At 37.6% G+C, this 25507-nt stretch overlaps 1 protein-coding gene across 4 annotated transcripts in view; it reads left to right on the forward strand.

Annotated features, from left to right (window-relative positions):
• kif26a.L (kinesin family member 26A L homeolog) overlaps positions 1-25507 on the forward strand; it is a 99790-nt gene that overhangs the window by 16191 nt on the left and 58092 nt on the right. Inside the window, exon 1 of one of the 4 annotated variants that reach the window (XM_018230608.2) lies at positions 18893-18972. The exons of 2 other annotated variants lie outside the window; for them this stretch is intronic. The gene's annotated coding sequence lies outside the window, so the exon portion shown is untranslated. Of the gene's footprint in view, positions 1-18892; positions 18973-18999; positions 19243-25507 lie in introns of those variants that run through there. One more of the 4 variants, XM_018230607.2, reaches the window with a different exon arrangement.

Here is a 25507-nt window from a genome sequence, read left to right on the forward strand (position 1 = left end):
AATGCAAGTTCCCAAACTGTATATTCCCTAGGGGGGCCCAGAACAGATGAGAATTGGCAGGAATTTCCTCTCCTACTTCCTCAAGGAAGCCTAACTTTTAATAAGGTTAATTATTATAAGATTTAGGGGGACCACATATTTTGTGCTCTAGCTCTTCAATGAACAGTGGCTGAAATAGTAAAGTTTTCATAAATCACCTTGTCATGAGTCGAAGGAGCTTTTTCACTGAAAAGGTCCAACAACCCCAGCCCTAATAAGACCAAGTGGGGAAGTAGAGAGCAAGTAAAACATTCTGGAATCTCATTTACCATCATATAGCTGTGCTAGAGTTAGGCCTAGGACTGCATTTGCAATTGCATATGAATTTACCATTACATCACATTGTAATCGTCTATGTGCCCTTCACAGGTTAAATAAGTGTAACATATGCAATGTTTACACGTGAAGGTTATACATACACATGAGTAGAAACAGCTGTATCCCTAATTATTCCAGCCCTTTAATCAGGTCAGTGCATTCAACCTTTGTTCGGTCCGTACACATTCACAAAACTGGGAAAGTGCTTTGTCAGCTCTTTTTAGAATTCATATATATCACCCAGGAACAACCAGTTCCCTTTACTCCTTGGCCAAGGTTCTTTCATTATCATTTTGTTTTCATTTCCATTATGTGTTGATTGGCAATGAGCAGTGGAAAGCTCACAGATTGGCTGGGTTGCAAAAGATTATACCTTAAATGACCCGATATCCATGTGATGATTTGAGAAAAGAAGTGCAGTCTTTCCATGTCTGTGCCAACAGGGAGAAATGGACCAGTGCAGTCTTTCACTATCTGTGCCAACATGTGGAACACAGGCCATGAGCAGGAATCCTTCAGCTTGGTCACTTTGCAGAGCTTGGAATGATTTTTAGCTTTGCATATTTTATTCTGTTTGCTAGTGTCTTTCTTTCTTCCTAAAGTATATCAAAACCTGTTGCAGTGTATACCAGAAGTGATGTTTTGTGATTTTGGCTCAGGAAGGAAACTAGCCTCTCCCTTTGACGTTGGAATAATCCATTTATTAAGCTAGTGCTTGCTGTGTACAGGGAGACGTGGAGCAAATTAATGATTAGAGCTTTTTCAGTGTCAAAGGAAAAAAAATATTTATTATGTGTTTAGAGATTTAGACCTGGAAGCCCCAAGCTGTCATTCTTCATATGTTCAATTCCATTCATTATTTGAGTATGCTGGTTAGCAATTCCATCAATGAAGGGCCTACAAAGAAACTTTGGTACTTTCCCCTGGTTGTCTCTCAGGCCAGAGCTATGAGTGTTGGAGTGCTGCTGCATTACAAGAACTGGACAAAAACATTTAATATAGTCTTACTATTTAAATACATACGTAATGCTCTCTCCTTTGATATAGAGAACAACGTAGGTCAGTAGGTTCATGTTTGCTCACGGAAGCATGGAACGACTGTTCCATAACTGCTGTGTGCAATCTTTCCTGTTTATGTTGTGCGCATTGAGGCAGAAGATATGTCTGATTAGTGAACAAACTAGATGATGCCAATCAAGAATCAATTATCTGCTTCAGATCTTATCATGTATGTGACACTTGTACAAGCTGGCACAGACAAATGTAAGGGAATATGGCTCTGACTCATTACTGCTGGCTGCCTGTGGTTTCATTGACTGTTTTCTTTAGGGTTTAAATTTCTTATATACCCATGTGATTAGCTTTTGTAGGAAGGTTTTTTTTTTTCTCTCTTCAGGATAGTCATTTGGAATTGGAAGTATCAAGTGACTTCCTAAGGGTGAATGGTGTACAGGATATATTGAGGTTTACTAGTAGCATTGTAGCTATTACAGAGCAGCAGTTCTAGCATCTTCTAGTCAGGGTGACAGCAGACTTTCTATAGGACAGGGCACAAGTCGAGTGTCAGCAGAGATAACTGTAGTTTCCCAGCAATGTTTGCTATCTATGTCGTCAGTACAATCCCTTAATTGCTGGTTGGATGATCAATGAAATAATTGTGACTAGAAAATTGTCTCCTTGCTATTCAGCTTGTAACTGCCAATCACTGACCCTAGTGCAGACATTGGCAGTGGTGCTGTTTCTCAATGCTGTACCCCTAGCGCAATTGCCAGAGTTCAGGCATAATGTAAGACTTCAGCACACTGCCAGGAATGTTACCCATTAGGCACTGGCCTTACCCCTGCTTGTCCCATGTGACTGATATGTACTTCAGAACATCCCCTAAGTGCATTCTAGATAATATTTTAAGACTGTTTGATGGTATCTGCTTTTGTTTACAACTCTTATCTCCAAGACTATACTACGTATCTCTTATCTGTGTAAAGAAAAGACATTCTGATGAAGGGGAGGGAGAGCTAGAAGCTCTTCTACAAAACTATGTAATCTAGTACCATGGAAGTAGGTTTGCACAGAATGATGTTAGCTCTTGCACAGGCATCATTGTGATGTTAGTAATAGTATATAAGGCAGGAATAGGTAATTACCTGCACATTAGCACATTTGAACTTAAAGAGGGTGGTGGCTTTGTGGTTCTTCATCAGCAAGAGTACAGAAAGCCACCTAGCCCTTTATATGCCACTATAGCTACTCATTGAAGCACCACGTTAGTTAAATATTTAGCTGCTGGGGCAGAGTTCATGGGGGATTGGCTACTGGGACCTCTGTTCTGATATTCCTAAAGTGTAATTGAGCAGACCTACCACTTTACAAGGTTTACTTGTGTTCATAGAATTATTTCATGTGACAAAAATGTGCTGCAAAAAACAAGGTGAAGACAACAAATAAAGCTGAGCAAATTATTTAATCTATAAACAACACTGTTTTTCTTGCAACTCTCTCTGTGTAAATAGCTGACATTCACTTTAGTCTGATGCATGTATCTCTATGCTACACAGTATGTAAATGGGCACAGTAGAATTACATTTTCTTCAATGACTTGACTGATTTTTTTCAGGTCTTTATCTTTTGGGTGTAGGCTTCTGTGTATCCTTTGTGTTCCAGCATATTTCCCTATAATTGTGCTATGGAAAATGCCTAGTGCTTTACAGTGCTATATAGTGTCAGTGCCTCAGTAACATTTGGCTCTTATCCACCCACCATTATAACTTCCTTTATTGTTCTTTTGTTTGTATTCCTGTTACATATCTCTATGGTAAATGATGGCACTTAACTATAGAGCTAACAAGGTCCCACTTTAGCAAGTAAATGAAAACAGCCAGTGTGATGTTTAACAGAATAAGAGTCTGCAGCACTAACTGGCTCTATCCATTTTTTCTGTGTGGGTGGGGAGACACAGGGTGTAGTACACTATCTGATTGGTCACAGATTATCTCTTAATATATGAATTTTTAAGACTCATTAGGCCCCCTGACATGTGCCAACCCAACCTGTATCTGTTGCACCAGTGGTAGTTCTGTCCAGAAACAGACAGTGGACCTACTTAATGTGGAACTGTAAGATATAGTTTGCTCTGATGAGCATCAAGCTTTTTTGGATAGGGGAGAATAGCAGCTACTGCTTGGGGCAGGGAGTAGAGCAAGCTGGAGACATTAGTGCTGATATCATGTTCAGACTTACTACAACAAGTACTGCAGTCATTGCTGTTTTTCTTGTATGCAGCAGGGGTGGTCCCCTAGGAAATAAATTGTCTCAGCTGATACAGTTGTATATATGTGGCTAAGACCAAGCAGATGCCATTGAGAGTTTACAATTCTAACTGTAGATAGTTATGTATTAGCTTGATGACCATGCTAATATTCCAGAATCAAAGAGTTTCTCTCTTACTAATTCCATGTTTGCTACAGCTCTAACTCTACACCAGGGAGAGGCAACTGTCAGAAATGTATCTCCAAGAACTCCAAGCCAAACTGTCAGAGAAATCTTATAACTGTGTTTACAATACACCTTTCTCTTTTGTGCTTTGTAACTGAGCTGGGCATCTGCATTATTATTCAGCAAAGCCCGTCGTTTCTAGCAAGTGCACTACATTATATTATATACAATAGACTCGCCATTGTTTTAACAAACAATGCCATTTTTCCTGCTAGCAAAAACCTGGGCAAAAAATGGGATCTGCAAAGGAAACCAGCACTTCTTGACCTTCATTTGAATTGAAATATTTCCTGTTCTATGATTCTAATATTCCAGTGAGATCTATATATAGTTTTTTATGGCATATTGTGCTGCAGGTTGTTGGATTGTAACGGTTTGGTTTAATTATCTGGCCGCGTTCAGGAAGCAAAACAAAGTTTTGAAGTGAAATGAAATGACCCTTCATTCATGGCTTATGAATAATATCAGTGTCAGGGTTGTATTTAGTACCTACTTTCATAGAGCTGAACAATGCACAGATTCTTTCAATGCCTTTTATCTGCGGATGGCTGTAATGGACCTTATCATGTGCTGGGTGGTCAGACATCTTTATCATGGGAACTCACACTTGCTTTCTAGGGATTTCCTGGGTCTTGCCCAGGTGCACAGTTTATAGACCTGTCCTGTGGGGTCAGCTTGTGTGGTCTTGATTGTGTGGGTCTTAAAGGAAAACTCTTTGATAAAAACCGATGATGGGTAAATTAATCCCCTCACCATTATATTTTAAGCTCTGCAACAAATACTTAGAATGTAATATCTGTCACTGAGTTAAACCCCTGACAGTCTTGTTCGGAGGTAGGGTTACAAATACAAAAACCTACTTTGTTGTAATAGGTAGTTAGTCTTCTAGGTAAGGGATAATGACTGTCATATGACAGAGGTAAGACAGACCTTCTCTGTTCTGGTTTAGAGCATTTGACTTTTCAGATCTTTCATTAACAAAGAAAATAGGAGGAGGGGTCTGCTCTCGATGTAGATACCCCAGTATTGTCAGTCTCTTGGTGAATATTTCAGTTGGGAGACAATTATATTCCATACAAATCTACTTAAGGGATTTCTATAGGGACTAAACTCAATGATATCTTTCAAGGTGGATTTTATGGTTTTAGTGCACCTGGGTTAAAAGTTTAACAATCAGATAATAGATGAAAGAGCCCTCAGTTTCTTTTCCTGTGTGGTTGACATTCACAGAATCCATTGATGGAGTACACAACAGCTGAGAATTGTATAATCTACCGGCATAAGTTTCCAAGATCGTTGTTGCTATGTGAAAGCAGTATATGTAAAGATTTAATTCTATTATATTCTACTATATTGTATCTTTATGAAACAAAAAATCATAGAATCATGAGCTTTTAACCCAGCTATTTATCATTTCATTGTTATGTACTGTATTTGTCCCTTTAAATGGATATTATTATTATTATCGGTAATTATATTACTAACCTATTATTATCGGTTTTATATTTGCCTCAGTACTCTGTGACCCTAATTTACTTACATAGGCGATATACTGTAACCATAGCAACTAGTTAGCAATTCATTTTGATCATCCAGAAACAAGTTGAAAAATATGATTGGCTGGTAGTTAGTAAATTGGTCCATTATGTAATACAGAGTTCAAAAACAAAAACACATTTACATTTTTCCGTTGTAGAGAAAAAGATTTCCCCGCGGAATATCTCTGCAGCATTATTGTGAAAAAGATCAGCAGTCCGGTCATGGTTTATGCCTGAATTTCTAATTATGTTTATAATAGTATACAATAAGACCTTTGTAGTAGACTATGGAACCCATATCTAAAAGGCTCAGAGTCTCTAAACTCTTTAAATTGCAATTTGTGCTGTGAAATTATATAACTTTGAGCATATATAATGGTAATTATATAATGACAATATTCAGTCAACAATCTTATGCCCTTGTATAGGTATAGGATCAGTTATCCAGAAACCCATTTTGCAGAAAGCTTTGAATTACGGCATAGACTCCATGTCAAATAATTAAAATTGTTTATGGAATAAAAAAACTGTACCTTATACTTGATCCAAGCTAATATATTATTAATCCTTATTGAAGGTAAAACAATTATTTTGGGTACAGGGTACACCAGCAGGGTTGGACTGGGCACATTGCAAATTTCTATAATTGTGAAACTGGGAACCCCCCTGATTGGGGCATAAAAGTTTAAGGTACATATGGGGGGGAGGGTTGCGTTGTCAGGGTTCCTGAGCGGATTTGGGTGCCCATGAGGTGGCACTGGGGTGGCTGCTGGTAGTGAAAACTGTTCTGTTATAATTCTTCAAGCCTTTTGTTTGAGTAAGGCAAGGAGAGACAGCCCACTTGCAATAATTGTGTCGATTCATAAAATATTATGAATGTATATGCTCAGTGCTTTCTGTCAATGGCTCAAGCCGGATTTCTTTTTAAAATAAACAGGTTTGTTTTCCCTACACAACCTGCAGGGAAATGTTTTTAATTTATAGTTTAATATTATATAGGTTTCTAGAGTCCACATGCAAATGCCACAATTAAAGTAATTTGCAATGTGCCCAGGGCCAGGAATAATATTATTAGTCCCCCAGCAATTAGTTATAAAATTATGAAAATTCCATATTTTATTCATAGACGTATCTTATTCCTGTAAATTTTTCAGCAGCTGAATAATAAATATGCTCAGAAGAGATATATTGATGGGATACAGTTTAATCGGGAAATGTAAGATTTCATGTTTTATGGATAGAAATGTTATATGAGTTTTATTTAGACAGATTTATGTTTTTTAATTACCCTTTAAGTTTTATGCCATGGCTCCAATTTCTGGAGGGATATTATGGCAATCTTCTATCCATACTCACCTGTAGCCTTGAAGGAATATATGGTGACCAGTTACATTTTTTAAAACTAATACATGTGCTGTATGGTCTTTCTTGTCTAGAAAATCAATGGCATTGCCCTTTTTAAAAGATTCCCTTTTCAGAAGTAATGGCATACTCTGATACAAGGATCCCCAACCTTTCATACCTGTGAGCCACACAAAAGTTGGGAATTAACACATCAATGGAAAAAGTTCCTGGAGGTGCCAAATAAGGGCTGTGATTGGCTATTTGGTAGTTCCTATGTGGACTTGCCTACAGGAGGCTCTGTTTGGCTCTACACCTAATTTGTATGCAACTAGAACTTGCCTCCAAGCCAAGATTTCAAAAATAGCACCTGCTTTGAGGCCACTGGTGACTGATGGCTCCTTCAGAAACAACAGACTTAGCGATTGTCTCGGGTCTGTATGGCACCATAATTTGTTCTTTGTTTTCCAGAGGTAGAGCCTTGGCCATCTTTGCTACATCTACCATCACCTATCATGTTGTAGGTAATGTACACAAGGGGTACTACATACATTACTTTAAGGTCCCCAAACTTATACCACTCATATATATTTATTTTCCCTGCCCTGAAATCGACCATGTTTTGTCAACTATATATTTCAGTATTATCAACGGACCACAGCAAAAAAAAACCAAGAACATTTGTAAGCATTTCTCTTAGTGAGACTTGATACGCGCTCTTTCATGGAACAGCATTCAGGTTCTTTCAGGCACCTCATATTCAACTCCACTTTATTTATATGTTGCCAAGTTCCTTAACAATCTAGGCTGTTTGCCCCCAAATTACAGCACTATTGTAATTAGGCACTTTAGTGTTCCCAGGCTATATTCTGTTTACTATTATAAAGCTGGCTTTTCAAAAGTTCCTTCCTGTCCTTGTCATGCTTTCTTTCCCACAGCTAATCATTCTGTGAAGCTCATTATGAAAACCGGTTAATTTTAAGGACACTTTTAAGGACACCGTGGCATCGAAATGAGCTTATATTGATATGAATTGATGCTCACGAACAGCAGTTTGCCTTTTATCTGAAATCCCTGAATATCCTGTCTTGCTTCTCACCATTGACTTTCTGCCTCCGGTTTGCATATATAGTTTGCCTAATTGAAGTGTGTCTATTGTTAGGGATATTTCAATTGTTGCGTCTCCAAAAATGTATGGTTCACCTTTAAGTTAACTTTTAATATGTTATAGAATGTCTTATTCTAAGCATCTTTTCAATTGGTCTTCATTATTTTGTTTTATAGTTTTTTAAATTATTTACCTACTTCTTCGGATTCTTTTCAGCTTTCAAATGTCGGTCACATAAAAAAACAAATGCCCTGTAAGACTATTGTTTATTGTTATTGCTACTTTTTATTGCTCATCATTCAATTCAGGCCCTCTACTATCCATATACCAGTCTCTTATTTAAATCAATGCATGGTTACTAGAGTAAAATGGACCTTAGCAACCAGATTGCCGAGATTGCAAACTGGAGAGGGAGAGGTGCTGAATAAAAACCTAAATAACTAAAAAATAATAAAAAATTAAAACCAATTGCAAATTGTCTCAGAATATCACTTTCTGCATCATGCTAAAAGTTAACTTAAAGGCGAGCAACCTCTTTAAATACAAAACCATAAGATTCTGCTAGAGATTTATTGGAATTGGTCAATTTCTGGATGAAAAGAGGTAACTTGGCTTATTTGATTAAGATATCAGGGCATGATAAATCTGAGCAAAGATAAATATCTAAAAACATGCAAGCCATATATCTGAAGAACACCATCTCTACTTTTAGTCTATACTGTATATATATATATCAAAGGTTCTCAAAGTCTGCAAAACTAGACTGTTACGCAATAACCCAGAGCCTGGAGTGCTCTTAATCGCTGTTTACTTCCTGCTGGCTGTATATTCCTGCAGACTAAATGCATCAAAGCAAGAGCAGAACTCATGTGGGGGTTACATTCTCATAATACACATTAAATATGGCTAGACACAGAAGAGTGTCTCATAAAAAGCAATGTAATGTGCTTGCTAAATAAAAAAGATGAATGCTGTGCTATTGCTAGTTTTATCTTAAATAGGAGGCTGTGACTTGGAGAATTGCGTGAACAAAGGATCAGCCAAAAAGAAATAAGAGGGAATACTCTGCTTTTGAAATCCTATTGTGATGTCAATATATTGCAAATAATCCATAAAGTTATGCAAACTGAGCATTTGCAGATTTTTATACAATTCGGAAAACGATTAGAAAAGCTGTAAGTTAATTTGTGTGTGTATGTTGGTGTCCTGAGTGAACTGATGCTAAAACTGTGAAGCAGTTGCACCCAAACGGATTGGCTGAAAATAGAAAAGTGGGCCAACTGATGACCTCGTAAGGTCCATGTATGCTGACATTAGACAAATGGGAGTTGCATGGGTCAACAGCTCTACATAGACCATGTCATATATTCATATATGTGTGGCCAGATTGCCAAAATATGTGATGATCAAATAATATAGTGAATATTGTACCCCCGGTTGTTAAATATAAGGATATTACAAGTCATTGATCACTTCTATGACCATATAAAGGCATGAGGCCAAAGGCCTTATTTATATAATACTATTGATGCTACTTGAGTTATTGAAGCTATAGTACAGGGATCCCCAACCTTTTGAACCCATGAGCAACATTCAGAAGTAAAAGCAGTTGGGGAGCAACACTAGCATGAAAAATGTTCCTGGGGTGCCAAATAAGAGCTGTGATTGGCCATTTACTAGCCCCTATGAGGATTGTAAGCCTACATTGAGACTCTGTTTGGCAGTGCACCTGGTTTTTATACAACCAAAACTTGCCTCCAAGCCTGGAATTCAAAAATAAACAACTGCTTTGAGGACACTGAAAGCAACATCCAAGGGGTTGGAGAGCAACATGTTGCTCACAAGCTACTGGTTGGGGATGCTATAGTAAGACATAATGTAGACTAATAAAAGTTTTTATATATTATTGCCTGCACTATTTTCAGGAAAGGCATAAAAACCTTAAAGTTTGCCCACTACCATATTTACCTTGAAATGTAGCGGACGTAAGGCTGGGTCTCAGAGACTCAGGGAATGTTATAGAGGAAATAGTTACGATGTTTTGTTTAAAATAAGAGGCAGTTTGAATTCTCTAACAGGTGTCAGACACAACACTTGCTAAAAATTCCACTTGCTGTTGTTGGAAAGAACCTGTGGTTACAGTTGCACATTGTGGCATTTTCCATTCTTTGACCTAAGTGTCAGAAAGGAATGCTGTGAAATGTGTATCCTGTGGCACAGAGCTGTCGGCCTCTTCTCTATACTGGAACAATAATCTCTTTTACCAACGTGTTTGCTGTCTGGGTCTCCGTTAAATGATGATGTCATATGAAAAAGTGTCTGTAAAGCTCTTAGGCAGTTTGGGACCATACACAGACCCTTGGGGATATCGCACCTGTCCCACAAACTCCAGTCTGACAGCCCTGCCTTATTGTAGCGTTAATAATCACCATATGTATTTCATTTCTCAATTCTTCTGTGGAGTACGATACAGATCTATCTTTGTTTAAAAGAATAATTATTTTGTAATTGAAATATTTTGCTTTCCCCAGTATAAGGACAGAGCTTTATTAACTGGTCGTAGGACCAAAATACATAAAGCAACTACATAACTCACTCTACAGCTGAACCAATACCAGGGATGCACGAGTTTAAGGTGGATACAACTAAAAAGTTTTTGACTATTTCTGATGTTCTTGTACTTTCTGGTATAGCCACCTAAATAAGATTCTTTCCATCGGGGGCATGTTAACATGATCAGACTCCATGCCAGCCCCTAATTCCATCTTATCTTTGCCGCACCATTTTCCATCCATGACATCACTGAAAAGGGAAACTGTCTGCTGGACAGGTTGAAGTTTGCCCAATCCATCAGTGTTTAACCTCTTGGCTGGGTTTCACAGAAAGAATTTCCTATTCTGTCTCAGCTCAGTGTGCTTTTTTGGCATTTGTTATATCAAACTGTTTAGGCAACGCTTCTCTTTCCTGATTCTGTTGTTAACTCAGGAAAAACAGTAGGTCATGATGAGAAACGCCCAGATCATGGCTTTTTTTAAATAGAATAACACACTCGAAGCACTGCGGGAGCATTTGACTACAGCTTTCCTCAGTCCCTGGGCAGCAGTGAATGGGATGTTTTTTTGAATAGAAAGGGCTGCTAACTGAAGAATTGACTATGGTCTTTTCAGCTTCGGAAGAAGTACTCAGAAGAATCTGAATTGTACCAAATTCAATGTCAATGTTATTTGTTCCTCCTTTATATATGCACCTCTTTTCTAACCATTTTTACTGGCCAAGGAAGATGATAGCTTAGTCCTGTAGGTTGTTCCTTCTCTGAAAAGTCATACCTTAACCTTAAACAGATTAAATACATTTTCAGATTGTAAGATCTCCAGAGCATAACCCTCCTCCTATTGTCTCCTATGCATTACTGTATATGCAGGGACGTACTGGGGGTGTGTAAGGCCCACAGGCACTGCTACCCCAGGGGCCCCCATACCCCCTCTGGATACCCCGCTCACTCACTTTCCCGCTCACCCACCTCCAACCCTTCCCCCCTAAATGCACCATATACTTCTTTTTACCACAATTATTATTTTTTAATCTTGTCCAGTATGACCTTGATTTGTCCTTCCAGCATGAAATTTTGTCTCTCTTCTGCAATGGCCCATCAAGTAGAGATTTTCAAGAGAGCAACTGGTGGTTTTATATATCTTGATGAAATCTAAAAGATCTTGATTGCATGTACTTCTTTTCTGGGGTAAGGCCTGTTGTGAATGATGAACAACCTCTATCAGCACTGTATAAACATGTCAGAGTTATATAAATAAAAGATAAGAATATATGAGCATGGAGTATAAGTTGCTTAGCTAATTTGACCAAACTACCCCATGCAATGATGTGTACCTGTATGTTATAGGAACAATTTGTTTTAGTGCTTGTAAACAAGACATAATACTAATTTGTAAGTTTGAAAATTCATGTAATACAAGTGGTAACATACATTTTACTAAAGCAATAATTAATGTAGTTGGTAAGGCATTTTCCTCTCTAAGTTGCAAAAAATTGCACAAAATCTACACAAAGAAAAGTAAACAGTGATGATAAAAATAGTTTTTTTCAATGTGTTGATGGTATAAACCAGATTATGAGTATTAAAGCAATGAATGGTACAATATTCTGCATAATAATAAGCATTCCTTAATTAACAATCATTGCTTTTCAGTTAATAGTTCATCTGGGTAACATTTTATCATATTTCACTGATACTGAAGAACATTTATGTGGCCTGCAGAAAATACTTAAACTCAAATAACTTCTGACAGCAGTTCAAGGCATCTTTGCACGTGGAATGTTCCCAAATTTCCTATGTGGCCTGACAGCAAAGATGAATTGCACCAGACATTCTGTTTTTTTTGCCAATTATTCAGTCCCAGACCTTATTTGATCTAGGACATTTTTATTCTGAATAGCCATGTCTAACCTACTGTACTTTTCTTTCATTCACTCCCTGTGCTGCTCTTGTATTACCTTTTCTGCTAGATTGTTGTATGGCTCCATTGTAAGGATAAAATCAAACAGGCAGAGTTGATTTTACCTAAGCGACTATAACATAAATCTATTTTGCTGGCAGAACAACTTTTGCTCATTGTGCTTTTTAAAATGTGTAAATGATTTTTTTTTAGCTATGACACTTCAAATTATAGAAAGTTACATGCATTCCTTAGAATAGATCCCATATCTGTGTATAATTACAGAACAGGCCCTATAAGCAAAGGTTTTGGGGCCTTAAAAAACATTCCTCCCCTAACACCTAGTTATGTCTCTTGTAAAGTAAAGGTTATCTATAGTCTAGGTTCACAGCTGTATTTTGTAAACAGGTATAGGATCTGTTATCCAAAATCCAGTTATCCAGAGAGCTCTGAATTATAGGAAGGCCATCTCCCATAAACTCAATTTTAATTAAATAAGTCATTATTTTAAAACATATTTCCTTTTTCTCTGTAATAATAAATCAGGATCTTGTGCTTGATCCAAACTAAGATATAATTAATCTTTATTGGTGGCAAAACAATCCTAATGGGTTATTTATCAAAATCTGATTTTTTTTGTAATTAAAAAAAGTCCAACCAAACTAGAATCCATGATTTGACCTTAAAAACTCGATAAAATTTAGAGAAAACCCGAATTGTACGATTTTTTCAGAGGTTTTTCCCGAATTGCTTGATTTTATTTTCGGGGAAAAATCCAAAATTTTTGGGATTTTTGCCTGAAAAGCCAGAAATAGTCGGATTTTTGGGCTAATTCCAGCACAGACCACAGAAACTTCCAAATAGTATAGGGACCTCGCCTATTGACTTATATACAAACTCTGCAGGTCTGAGATGATTCGAAAAATTAGAGTTTTGCCCCAAAAAGGCCTGACTGGAGTTTAGTAAATAATCCCTTAATGTTTAAATGATTTTGAGCAGACTTAACGTGGGAAGTTCCAAATAACAGAACGATCCTTTATCCAGAAAACCCAAGGTCCTGCACTTTGTGGATAACAGGTCCCATACCTGTATAGGGTGCCAGCATTAGGGAGGTGCTGGTGCCAGTTAGAGTATTTTTTTAAGCATTTTCTGTGCATCCCAGACTGCTGCTCGACACTTGTTGCAAAATATTGCGATGGAGCTGGGACAAGCGGGTGATTTGTTACAAGTATAATGTGTTCCTCAAATGAGGTAACCAAAGCTCCAAATCATATTTCAAATTGCAAAATGACCATGATCATTGAGCACAAGAAGCAACACCTTCATACTATATTGCCTAATTAATTATATTGTTAATTAGAAGAGTAATTAAATAATAAATCCTTTTTCAACAGAGTACAGTTGTCATTTAAGAAGCAAGAATTATTAAGGTAAAGTTTTACCAAAGTATAATAAGTGGTAGGTCATAAATAATCATTCCTAATAACAAGTTAAAGTAACATTCAGTTTAACACCTACATGCAGTATTTAACAATTTGGATCAACAAGCGAATGTGCTAATTGGTATATGGGAATGTACTCACTGTGACATGCTGTCAGCGATATGATGGCTGTGGATCGCAGGAGTGCAGAAGTTAGGGAAACAGACAGATGCCTTTTGAAACATTGTTTGCCAAGAGTGAGATTCCTGCTTAAAAAGAAAATACTTTCGTATGTAAGTTTTGTGCAGAAGTTTTGTCCGACTGGATACATATTACCCATATACAAGAAGTGAAATGTACACATAACATGTTAGCTTTACTCTGCTCTGTTACTAGTAATTTATAATTTAAATGTATGAGTGACCATCAGAAGCAATGTAAAACAACGGCGGCAAATCTGGCGTTCACATGGCGTAAAATAAAAAAAGAACACCTTGAATAATTCGCCATTTATTTTACACAGGTTTTTACACTATTGCAGGGGTTTCTCTGCATTTTTACTAACTCTGTAGGATCTTCTGGAATAAAAAAGTTAATAATGCCCTCTACCTCAGAACAATTTTTAGTACATTGAACTGAAACTTTCTAATATACATCCCTTTAAAAAAATTTTTAAAGTTTTTAAAAATGCTGTTGTTATTAAAAGCAGTATCTGTGTATCTGTTGACATTCTCTGCACTCTGGATCTGACTCCTGAAACAATGTTGTAAACTAGCTGATTAAAAGTTCTAGAAGAGACCTGACTCCAGTTATATTGTTACAAAACCCAGAGAATGGGAAAGGGATTAACAAACACTGCTTTAGACTGCAATGACAAATAATTTTAAAACTCCCGAACCTCTGTAATAAATGTTTATTATAAAGTTGCTTAGGGTGCTACAATTGCACAGGGAAGTGTTTGGAACTCCAGGGTAAAGATGAGGTGGGCAGATGATTTGACACAATAATATAGACAATCACTTATGGACTATTATAATATACTTTAGTATTATATGATATTTAAGTTTATAATTAAAATTGAATGTATGCTTGTTGGTCTGCACTAGACACATAGAGGATCACTGAGGTTTTAGAAAAAAAAATCAGAGCCCCTAGCATAAAATAGGCATTTATAAATGAAAATTGAAGTCAAATATTATTTGAAATATTATTAATAAATTCAAGATCATTTAAACTGTAACCTTCTTGCCATCTAAATACTGTCTCTAAAAAATCCCATTGTTGAGTCTAGTCAATGTGTTTTTATACATTTTACATGTGGGCAGCTGTCTGCACTTGAGGGCTAATGCCTTAAAAAAAATTCCCAATGTAGTTTCAAGATTGTGCAAATATATTCTGTTTAGGAAACCAGACACCCTAAGGGGGATGAATGGATGGGAAAAGAAAGAAATAGAGCGTTAGCATGACTGTAAATACCTTGAACCTGGGAAGAAGAAGAGGAGGGGAGGGTTGCTGGCCCTCTGGCAATTAAGCATTGCTTCTAAAATGACACCTTCCCATGGAAAGCATTTTGTGGATATGCTGGGAAACAGATGTTGCAATGATAGCTGCAGTAAAAGTGAAAGACAGGTCTACAGTGTTTTCACTGCCATTGCATTTAAGCAGTAGCAATTAAACAGAAGCTGTGATATACTAATTGGGATGCAGAATATTATTTTGCCACATAGACTGCCTGGTGTGCTAACAGTCTTCGAGCTGTGTATTACTGCTCCAGATATTAGCAAAATGTACATTTCTCTGTGCTGCAGCATTATATATCCCCCAAACCAACGGATCACTAATTGCACATTGAGGTGGATCAGGCTGTTTAAAAGAAATGATGATTCAGAATCGGATAATTGCCAGGATAGCTAAAGCTTTATGACATCATACAATATAAAAGCAGACATTAAGAAACCCTAGACTTTTTGCCCTTTCATTATTCATTAATGTATTTGACATTACCTAGAGAAGAGCTTGCAGTGTGTTACTTTATAAAAGTGCCATGTTGGTTACAATTAAAAAGAGATCTGACAGCGCTGAGAATTTAAACTTGTGATCTCTATCATTGCTTTTGCTTCATCATCATCATCATCACCATTATCATCATCATCATCATCATCGCAATCATTTGCTAAAGAGTTTGCCATATGCTACTCTAAATATGCATTCAAAATAAAAGATTTTTAGACTTTTTATTTACTATAGCTTATTACAATTGAGATGTTTCTTCTAAATCAGTTGCAATCCAGTCTATTGGCCCAATAATAGGGATTCTACTCAATGTATAAGCAAGCTTCCTTCCAAGGTTGTTTATATACATATAAATACAAGTATTTACTTGGCAGTCATTGACTTGCAAGCTTAGAATTAGAGTGCTTTGCCATAGTCCATCTGGTGCAATGAAATTGTGATGTGCATGATGAGCTAGGGTGCGAAACAAACAAATGTCTTAAAGCCTTTTTAGGAATTCAAACAAGCCAGATAATCTCTACTATATATATATATATATATATATATATATATATATATATATAAAGACATGCACATGTCTGTGTTTAGAACTCTTAGGGGCACATTTACTAAGGGTCAAATATCGAGGGTTAATTAACCCTTGATATTCGACCATCGAAGTAAAATCCTTCGACTTCGAATATCGAAGTCGAAGGATTTACCGCATTTAGCTCGATTGAACGATCGAAGGAAAAGTCGAACGATTTTCCTTCGATCAGTAATTGCTAGGAAAGCTTATGGGGAAGGTCCCCATAGGCTAACATTGGTGCTCGGTAGGTTTTAGGTGGCAAAGAAGGTAGTCGAAGTTCTTTTTAAAGAGACAGTACTTTGACTATTGAAAGGTCGAATGGTCGAATAGTCGAAGATTTTTAGTTCGAATAGTTCGATTCGAAGTCGTAGTCGAAGGTCGAAGTAGCCAATTCGATGGTCGAAGTAGCCAAAAAAAAAACTTTGAAATTCGAAGTTTTTTTCATTCTAATCCTTCACTCGAGCTTAGTAAATGCGCCTCTTAGTATTAAAGTGATCCATTGTTGGACATTTTACAAGGATATCCAGTCAATTTGCCAGTGGGCAAATGGAACAGATATTTATAATAAGTTTATTTTGCATATCTTCCAGACAGGTCTTTTTTGGGGTTGTCAATGCATTAATGCATTACAAATGCTTCTATCAGCCTCATCCCAAATGATCTAATGGACAGTTAGTCCATTTTAAAATGACCACAAATTTCAGCTTAGCTGATCTGTGCATGGGCAGCTGAAAGCAAAATCAGGAACGTTTAGCCACTTCCTATTTTGAGTCCTGTAGTTTTCCCCCTAAGGTTTATGGGTCCTTTTAACTCCCTTTTCATGTCAAAATCCCCTACAAATATTTTGGTCAAGCTCTAAAAGAACAATTCATTAGTGTTATTTCTTTATGTGGTTAAAGACCCGGGTTGTGTTCTGTGAGCTACAAATGCCTTCTATGAAGATAATTTGTGTTGTGGGTGAAGACTAACGATCCACTCACTGCAGGGGCTCTATAAATTGAGATAATAGGAGAGGAAGTTGTAACAGAATGGATGAAGCAGAGGCTGCTGAGAAAGTGTGAAATGTAAATAAGGCAGATTGCTGTGGCTTCCTGTCTCGGCTCTATTGTGCATTCCAGTGTCACGATTCATCTTTGTAACACAAGTCTATTGCTCGGGCCCAGTAAAGTATGCCAATAAAGTGCCTAGAAGGGAAGATTAAAATGCACAGGGTGCTTATCAAAGTCCAATTTTATCTCAACATTTTCTGCTGCAAACTCCGATCAAATCCGCTCAGGTTTTTTACGCTTATTTATAAATAAATTTTCCCGAAAATTAGCTTTGGTGGAAAAATATATGTTTTCACGATTTTTTTTGGATTTTTCATCCGAAACTCAGATTTCTTATGTTTTTTGCCCGAAAACGTCGGGGTATTGCACGAAACCCAGTGCACATCAAAAAATCATTGGGACTTCACCCATTGACTTATATGCAACCTCGACAGGTCTGAGATGCCGGATTTTCTGATTCTCGGGGTTTAATAAATTCCGAAAAAATTTAGATTTTTTTAAATGTCCGATTTTATAAAAAAAATTTTTTTTGTGATTTTTGCATTCAGAGTTTAGTAAATAACCCCCTTAATTTAGACTACAGAAACCTGTGCTGTTGGAATAATTATGTGTTTGGTATTTTATTAAAAAGGGGTGGTTCACTTTTAAGTAAACTTTTAGTATGTAATAGAATAGCTCATTCTAAGCAACTTTTCAGTTGGTTTACTTTTTTTTATAGTTTTTGAATGATTTGCCTTCTTCTTCTTACTCTTTCCAGCTTTCAAATGGGGGTCACTGACCCCATCTAAAGAAATAAATGCTCTGTAAGGCTACAAATGTATAGTTATTGCTACTTTATATTACTCATTTTTCTATTCAGGCCCTCTCCTATTCATATTCCAGTCTCTTATTCACTAAGGCTACAAATGTATAGTTATTGCTACTTTTTATTACTCATTTTTCTATTCAGGCCTCTCCTATTCATATTCCAGTCTCTTATTCAAATCAGTGCATGGTTGCTAGGGTAATTTGGACCCTAGCAAGCAGATTGCTTAAATTGCAAACTGGAGAGCTGCTGAATAAAAAGCTAAATAACTCACAGAAACCACAAATAATAAAAAGACAAGACAATTGCAAATTGTCTGAGAATATCACTCGCTACATCATACTAAAAGCCCTTTAAAGGAGCACTAGTACATGATGTGCCCCCCAGAAACTATACCCACACCTTTGACTGGGCAGTTAGTGAAGTATTTAAACAACTGTAACTATTTGGTATCACAATTAACAGTGTGACAGCTCCCGTCATTGTGCATATGCAAATATACAGAGAATGAATATTCTGAAGTACTCTATGCGCCTTATCTTTATTGCCTTTTGTACGGAAAAATATACATGGACAATAAACCTTACAGGGTCTTGTTTCCCATTTTTATTCTGAAATAGGAGCTGGCTTCTAATTGTGTTTGCCTGTGTTTGAAGTGCTGTAAAACCCCCTTCTACTATTCTTAAACTTTTAACCCAATAAAAGGGCCACAGGGGGGAGGGGGAGCAATTTGTTGAAGGGCCAGTGGCAACGTAAAGGTTAAAGACTTCAGTTCATTAACCCAGTCAGTTAAAGTAATATGGTGCATTGCAAGGAATAACCCCATCAGGTAGGTTCTCTGAGAATTTACCTTTTTTTAATTAACGTTTCTTTCCAAAGTCCTGAATTACAGGATGGCAGAGTTCCTCTTAATTAGAGACCGTCATTAGCTTTCATCATTTCTTCACACCCAGTGGACAAAGTCTTTGTGAGAGTATAGAGTTACAAAGGTATGCATTATTTCCTTGGTCCCATCCTCCTGAGCGAGAGAGAGCAGATGTTCCTAACACTTTCAGGGATGAGTTTCTCCTGTGGCACACACCAGTTCCACTAGCGCTAGGTAAGAGATCACACTCATCACTGCTGCCTTTACAAAGAATATAGGAACCTATTGTTATTTAATGATCAACAGTAAATCGCATGTTCTCCTTTCATCTGTATTGATTCTTTTTAGCCCTGTTGTTGCAGATCTGTAATTTTTTAGGAGCAGATGTATACGAGCCTTATATTGCATTGGGTTTAATGTGATTTATGGTTACCTTTTATAGCTATTGGATGGGAAACTATCTTTAGTATTAGTGGGATTATCCAGTGGCAAATTTGGATTGGTAGAATTTGATTGAGACTGTTGAAGTGATAGATGTACTCCTGGCATGTGCCAAGCACTATATATAGTTTAACCAAGCGTAACGCTTTATTCTTTATGCCGAAAGATGCATTTGTCTATTTTTATGTCAGCGAAATGGAAAGCATTTTACTATGGCTTCAAAACTTCAACAAGAAGGAGTTCAGAATCCTCCGCTGTCTGGATGCTTTAACCTTATCATATAACGGGCAATTGTTTGTCTTCTTTGACAGCTGGGAAGTGATGCACATTTTTGTACTTTGTAGTGTGTGTAATCTAACTGAATTTAACTTGGGTGCTTTGAACACCTATGTGCCCAAATCACTCCAATTGCATGCAGGCAACTGTCACCTTACAAGCATGCCCACAAGCGCTAGCACGCATTTCACATATAAGTCAGTTGTGTGGTTTTGGCAAATGTAATACCCAGCATTGGGTCGACTTAAAAACAAATGTCTTAAAATGTTCACTTTTAAGTTAACTTTTAGCATGACGTAGATAATTATATTGTTAGACAATTTGCAATTGGTTTTCATTTTTTATTATGGTTTTAAAATTATTTAGCTTTTTATTCAGCACCTCTCCACACAGTAATCTGGTTGCTAGCGTCCAAATTACCCTAGCGACCATGCACTGAATTGAACAAGAGATTGGAATATGAATAGGAGTGGCCTACATAGATAGATGAGTAATAAAAATTAGCAATGATAATACATTTGTAGCCTTACAGAGCATTTGTATTTTTCAATGGGGTCAGTGACCCCCATTTGACAGCTGGAAAGAGTCAGATGAAGGCAGCAAATAATTTAAAAATGATAAAAAAATAAATAATGACGACCAATTAAAAAGTTGCTTAGAATTATACATTCTATAACATATAAAAAGTTAGCTCAAAGGTGAACCACCCCTTTAATACACACGTCAATCATTTGTGACTGCTTACAAGTGCTATACCTTTTACCTGAGTGATCCCTCCCTGCTGCACTTATACATTAATATCCTGTAAACAGCATGAGAGTGCACATTGTAAATGATTGTGCTGCTCTTGGTGACTTACCAATACACTGGTGACATATGATGGACTGATTGCATTGACCTTAGTCTCTAACTGAAGAACAGCTGGGTTTAACGGATAAACATCCCTCCACGTGTAATAATGTCGGCAGTGATATAAATCGCAAAATGCTCCTTTTCCTTGTGAGGAGTCCCATATGCATATGCAGCAATGGCTTATTTATAAAGAAAAGGGTCTTGTTTGGTGGAAAAAAAAAGATTAAGTATAAACAACTGTGAAACATTTATTTGCTTCTTGTCATTTCAGACATTCCATGTTGAGATTTCCTAAAAAAAAATGATCTTTACTTGTGTGTCTTCAAGAGCCCATTAATGGCAAGTAGAGCAGCTGTGGCACTCTCTAGGCATCAGATGTCCATAGGCTAGCATTTTAACATACGGTGCAGGAATTTTATGGGTATGACTCATATTTCCTGTAGGTGATATCATATTATATACATATACATTACCTGTTATTTTATGTAGTAAAGGACGTCATCATCACTTTGACATTAGAAATGCTCTTGTCTTACGTAAAACCTGCCCAGGAAAATATTATAGTAATTGCAGTGTACCTTTAACTAAAGCTGGCCATAGATGCAAAGATCCGATCGTACGAATCATCGTACGATCGCACTTTCCCATCTCCCGACCCGCCACTAACCATTCAGATCAAAGTCTTACCAGTCAGATTAGTTAAAGAACAGATCAGTCGACGTTCTGCCCCTGACAGCAATCGTACGATATCTATGTCCAACCAAAGCTAGTGACAGTCTCCCACTGAAAATCGTACGATCGGCAATACACGCAGAGATATTATTGGCAGCCGACAACAATTTTCTAACCTGTCCGATCGACCAAACGACCGATCTCCGCCAGACGAAAAAATGTCGGGACTCTCCACACACGTTCTGAAAATCGTACGAATCCTCGATTCGTACGATCAGATCTTAGAGGCAAATTCACTAACAATCGTAGTTTCGCCAGGCGCAAATTCGCTGCGCTGCACTTCGCCGCACTTCGCCAGGCGTAGTTTCGCCAGTGCTCCGCAAATTCACTAAAATCTGAAGTTGCGCACAGGGGTAGCGTAAGATTGCGAAGTTGCGCTAGCGTTGATTCACTAAGTAAAGCGAAGTTACGCTAGCGAAGGCTAATTTGCATATGGCGCCAAATTCAAATTTCAATGGAGGAATACGTATCAGCACTACAAATGCCTAGAAAACCTTCAATATTTGCAAAATTCGGAGTGCTCGACCCTTCAAGAGAACCCTATGCAGGGTATTAGGTGCTTACTCTGGTTGACCCTTTCCTGCCCACAGGGTCCAGCATACAATGTAGAAAGTAATCCAGCAGCTAGAAAACCTTCAAATCAGCAAATAAAATTTTTATTTTGCCCTACACATGTGCCCACTGTCTAGGTAAGTTGCCATTAGTCAGGAAATGTAGGGGGGAAGGAGGGGAGCCCCAAAAAATTTTTCGATCTTTTTCAGCCTATCACCCATAATGTAGAAAACACGCCAGCGTGTTTTGGGACTTAGAAAAAATTTTGACTTTTTTTGAAACAATCCCTATCTACTCTATTGCGCTTCGCCAGGTCTGAGGTGGCGAAGGAAGTCTAGCGTAAAAGGTAGCGTTCAGTACACTGCGCGCGTTAGTGAATTTGCGTAGTTACGTTGCTAGCGAAACTTCGCCAGGCGTAAGGGTGCGAAGTAACACTAGCGAATCTACGCCAGCGTTCGTTAGTGAATTTGCACAGCAACGAAAATGCCAACCGCTAGCGAATTAACGCTAGCGTTCGGCGCTTAGTGAATTTGCCCCTTTGCGTCTATGGCCAGCTTAAGGATACCCCTCATTTAGTTACAGTTACTTCTTTGGAATGTAAATGGAATTGATGCTACTTTCTGACCAATCAACGCTATTGCCTAAAAGTTGTAACGGGCAGGGACTCTAATAAATCCCCTGGACACCAACTGCTATTACATTCATCCATTTGTTTTAGACTGGTCTGGCAAGAAAATGGCTATTGTGAAGGCATTGTAAAATGCAGTTAGAGAGGATGCGCACATTGACGTCAAACTGCACTTATCCTTTATGACCCTTTGTTTCATGTGTCTTTACAATAGGTCCCTTATATCACTAGATCCCTGAATAACACTCTATATATTAGTAACCTGTCGCTATAGCGTGCTCATTTGGCCTTGGCTATAGACATGATTGTGACATGGCTGTGCTGAATTATCTCATTGTCAGTGTTGCTCTATAGCGAAAGTCATTGCTTAGCTCATTGCAGGCTAAAAGCATGGTGAGCTCATTGCTGGAAGCAAACAGCCTATGATAATTCAGCTGCATCTGACTACTGGGCAGTGGGAATAAATGTATTGGCTGGCATTGCCTACTCATGTATCATAATGCTCAGCTATCACTTTTTCTTAATGTGTGCTGGCATGGAAATTTGCCATACTTGACTATAGTTTTGCATACGTATATGGCATTATATAGTAAAAATGCATTTTGTGTTTGTTATTTTGAACTCTTATACTAAGAAAAAAATTATTTTCCTAAATCTCACATTTATACATTCATACTGGCACTCTGACGGCCAGTGCATTATATGATGTGCTGAAAGTGTTAAGGACCACTTGAAGAACTCAGCGTTTAATAGATCTTTTCCGATTTATCATATTTCTTTGCCTGAAGGGTTCTTTTAAATTGCAGATGTTAGCAGGAAAAAGTAAAGGTGAAGTTACCGTGGTTTTTTTTAAAAATTTACTACAATGCCAGCATGATTGAGGCTGCACTCTAAGTAGCATCCGCTGCAATTGTCCCTGATGTGTCAAAATGGATGCCATTGTGCTAGCAATTTGATGCAAATAGGTTCACCCAGCATTTTCAGAGAGGTGGTGGTGTAGTTCTTGAGCTCACATTTAAAGAAGTAATTAAATCCCCTACCCTTTTATCTGCCCATTAGTAAACCTCGATTTTTTCTTGTCAAATTTTTAGTAGAGATTTTTTATACCCCAATTTGAAAATTCGCCATCTCAAACGTGTCGAGGTCATGTAGAAGTCAATGGCAGAAGTTGTTTCTTGAGCTGCTCTGGATAATCCAAAAAAGGTGGGGTATATGTCTGATAATCAAAAAATTTTGAGTTTTCCCAGCGAAAAATTCTATAAAATCGAGTTTTCCCAGCATCCATGGTACAGTACGAATTAGGTTCGATTTTGCCGCAACGTTTTGATGCTCTGATTTTTTCAAGACAAATTATTGATAAGTGAGTTTAATTCATGGAAGTTAATTTGGTCAGCTCTGTTTACATAAAAAATGAGATTAATATGAGTTTTAGTGAATAAGCCCCTTAATGTCTATCAGAATGCTTTAGATCAGGCGTCTTTAGAATGTGACTTTCCAACTGTTGTTTAACTACTAAAGAGGTTCCATAACTGGGGAGTTACAAGATATAATAACTGGGAGACCATTAAGGGTACAACTGGTTATTAACTACTAATGTTCTTTCATTAATTTCCCATGTATCTGTAACATTGTTATAAGATAAAGAAGGCTGCAAAAGGGGTTGAATATCAAGGAGAAACCTGAGCCCAAAAAAGACTAAACATCTCTTAATGACAGTATAAGCCTCAGCATTTTATTAACTCCTCAGCCACAGCTGTTTAAGACTCAAATGCTCAACAAATTTGCAACAAATGACCATGGGTCAATGGTATTGCCAAGTGCCGTGAGTACTTTGTTCAGATAATACTGCATTTCTGCCAAACAGTCATAGTCAGTAGTCAGATATCCTTTGCTTTTTACATGACCCACTTTAACATGGCTTCCTTGTTTTTCTCTTAGCTCTACCCTATCATTTTATAATCATTTCACTTCCGAGATTCAAAGCATTCAAAATGTGTTTGCTCAGAGCCGCGGTGAAAAAAACCATAGGTTTGCTGTCCTGTCACATAGCAGGCTGTCGGTGAAGGTCACTAATCTTCGTGTGAGGTTGCCCTCCTTGTTTTTCCACTTGGCTTTCATTTCCTCCGTCCTAGCGGGAGAGACAAAATCCTCGCTATAATCTTAACTGCCCTTAGGAGGTGACTGTGAAACAAAAGTTTACCACGTGATAATAAAACAGTGCAGACTTCACTTTCAAGTTTAACGAGGGTCTGATCTTTCCAAGACCGGTGTGTGTGTGTGTTTCCTTTAACCTTCGCGCCCATCCGCGCGACCAGGTGTTTTGCTACATTAAGTAGAAACACCACCAAGTAATCTGGTTGCACAGCTGGTTGATCCACAGACAGCAGGAGAAGTACAGCTAAAAATGTTAGAAAAGCTTGTTAGAAAAACTGGCTGAGTGTTAAATACTCTCTAGGAAATAAACCATCAAAATTCCAATACTGGGACAAAAAAAAAAATCTCACTCTGCAATATTGGAAGCTGTAAAGTCCATACTAGACCCCGGTTGTAGATCAAAGCAAATAAGTTGAATGCTTTGCATGTGACTACAGGGAAGGTACATCTGTCGGCATTCCTCAGAGCCATTAATGTATAGAAGAATCTGAAAACAGCATGCATGGAATGAGTTATTTTATTTGGTTGGGAATGAAGTAATATTTTTTTTTATATCTGGTTTAAAATTCAAGCCTTATTAATTTTTAGCCTCTGGTATCCTTCGGGTAGTTACACCCCCACCCACTTGATAAGCTAAATAGGTGATAGGTCCTACTGGATATTGAGTAAAATTACCCTTTCTTATTTTGCCTTTTTTTAAGGCTTATTATCTCTCCCACTCTCATACTTAATTGGCTGACTGTGCCTGCCCTGTCTTTTCTTTGTGGAAGGGTAATGTCTCATGGGCGAATTTGTTTTCAGTAGCTGAACCATGGTGACAGTGTGCAAAAAGAAATTCAATGTTTTCGAGGCAATTAATGACTT

Source organism: Xenopus laevis, chromosome 8L (genome assembly GCF_017654675.1).
Source record: "Xenopus laevis strain J_2021 chromosome 8L, Xenopus_laevis_v10.1, whole genome shotgun sequence".
Lineage (NCBI taxonomy): Eukaryota > Metazoa > Chordata > Amphibia > Anura > Pipidae > Xenopus > Xenopus laevis.